Source organism: Elephantulus edwardii, unplaced genomic scaffold (assembly GCF_000299155.1).
Source record: "Elephantulus edwardii isolate Elephantulus edwardi_28Jun2011 unplaced genomic scaffold, EleEdw1.0 scaffold00043, whole genome shotgun sequence".
Taxonomy (NCBI): Eukaryota; Metazoa; Chordata; class Mammalia; order Macroscelidea; family Macroscelididae; genus Elephantulus; species Elephantulus edwardii.
Genome location: NW_006399793.1, coordinates 1,400,633 through 1,403,118, shown reverse-complemented (window position 1 = coordinate 1,403,118; position 2,486 = coordinate 1,400,633). Strand labels below are relative to the sequence as shown.

At 41.1% G+C, this 2,486-nt stretch overlaps 1 pseudogene; it reads right to left on the bottom strand.

Annotated features, from left to right (window-relative positions):
* Positions 1-119: 119 nt before the first annotated feature.
* On the bottom strand, positions 120-1,291 carry LOC102855463 (annotated as a pseudogene).
* Between the last annotated feature and the right edge of the window lie 1,195 nt (positions 1,292-2,486).

The window sequence follows — 2,486 nt, the reverse complement described above, 5'->3', positions numbered from 1 at the left end:
CGGCGTTTAGGGCTCTTGTACATAGGGTTGCTATGAGTCGCAAACGACTCGATGGCACATAACAACAACAACAACATATTTGCTTCTAAGATTCTAAGATTCTAAATAATGTTGAAAGTTTATAGGTCAGGTTCAGGTAAATGAAGGGCTTTTATGAGTCACTTGTATTGCCTAGACCCAAGAAAAGCTGCAAATGCAATATGAAGAAAGAAAGAGGAAAGCATCTTTGTAAAGATGGGTTTAGAAATCCTGATCTAGTGAGTTAAGATGCTGCCTTTCTCTGGTAGTAAGGCTGACATATACCTGGCTGCTAGGCCACCATTCACAGACATAGCTGAGACGACAGGGTGAAGACCTCCAAAAAACCAGACCAACCAGTCCACCCTGTGTTACAGTACAAGTTCCACAGCTCAAATAACCTGTACTCAAAGGTAAGATTACAAAATTCCTGTCAGCTAAATGTGCTGTCATAAATGGAGTAACTGCAATTGGTAAGCCAGCAAATATCTGAGCGTGTCACATTTAAGATGTGTTGAAAACGACTGTTTATGATTAGGCCACAGAGAGCAGCATTAAGTCCAATACTTGTTGATCCATAAGGTCGCTTTGAGTTGACATTTACTCCATGACAATGAGTTTGCTTTGGTTTGGACAGCACTGAAAGGAGGCCTGGTGGCCAGGTGGTTAAAGTGCTGGACTGCAAAAGATGGCTGTGCCCATGCCAGATAAACAGAGGCCATCTCACACTCTGATGTAGCTGAGGAAAACCAGTGGAGGAAACCGCTATTGAAAGAAGGGGGCATATAAGGCTCCAAGATGAAAAATCATGAACCAGATGATACAATCAAGAAAAGCATAATACCTATTGATATTGTAACCAGAAAACTTAACCAACTTTCAGAAGTAGAAAAGAATCTACTTAAATATGGAAAACTGTTCTTCTACTGAGACATTTTGGCCATAATTGTCTCTGTGTCCATCTTAGTCCTCAACTCTTTGTCATAAATGCCGTTTCAAGGAACTATAGTCAATAGAAATATGAAGATATTCTAGCATAAGAACACAAATTCAGATCTTTCTTTATCTCCCCACATCACTATTTTTCACTTCCCATGATGATATCAATTTGCCTCTGTGACTTCTATTTTTGTCTTGCTCAACGTGCTGTCTTGTGAGTTTCATTAAAAACTCATGAAGTCCCTATGCCAGGACACAGACTTATCTATATAGGTAAGTTTGCACTTGTGTCTTCACTCACGCGTCACATCTAGACTATAATATTACCCTGCATGTGGGCCATAAGAAAATGTCTGAAAATGCTCCAGCTATACCAGTCTTTACCTTGGTTGTCTCTGTGTTATCCATGATAGCTCTGGCAACCACATGAGGGAGAGATAAGCCTCCTAACATTTCCTACACAGAATTACATTGAATTTCTATTTTTTAAATATAATACTTTTTTGTTTTTCTTTAATTTTTTATATTTTATTGGGGTACAAGGAGATGAGGGTTGGGGGCAGAAGGGTGAGGATGGGCAGGGATGAAAATTGCAGGGGTGCAGTTGTAGAGCTGCACAATTTGGTTGGTGGGTGGAGCAGGTGAAGGACATGAAAAGGATCCAGTGGGGACCAGATGCTACAGGGGAATGGTAAGCATTTTCCAATGGTGATTAAACCAACTGTCTTATTGATTTGGGAACTGGATTTAGACTCTCTGGATTCTTCATGCTGAACAGGGGCATAGATGTGAAGGGGGAAAGGAAGGACAATTTATCACCTTACCGGTGGTCTTGGGTTAAAGCTGCTTGCCTTCTTGTTCTGTTAGAAGATGTTTTCCTGACATTTGCTCCCCTCTGGACTGCAGAGTGTTTTCCCAGCTGGGTCCAGTGATGATGGCTGGTTGAACCTAGAGGACCCATGCTCCTTTGCTTCCTTAGCTGGCAGTTATGTTTCCTTTTTTTCACTGGCACTGGGTTCAGGATCAGGTCTGGATTAAAACTCAGTGTTAGGGTTACCTATAGGGAAGGGAGCAAACCTAGAGAGAACAAACTTGTGAGTTACAAATAGAAGGGCTTTGGGGGTGTTACTTTCAGGTTTACTGGGGGAGAGGGTGGCAGAAAGTAGCCTAGATAAAATTCTCGATATCCTAGGCATTTCTTTCTACCCAGCAGTCAGATGTCACAACCTGGGGACTGAGGAGCTCACCCTGAGGGCCGTGACGGCCTGCCCCGAGCAGAGGGCCGTGATGGTAAATATAATACTTTTATTGGTTTTCATTTACTTTGTGTTTCTTTCATATACATTTTTCCATACAATCCCTCATTTACATTGTGTTTCATACAATCATTCATATACACTGTATTCCATATAATTAACCATTGATCTATGCCTAGTAATACAGTGTCTTTTCAAGTCTGCATTGAGTCTTTATTATTTTCCACCACCATCTCTGCAATCCATACACTAAACTTTATTATTCTCTTGATT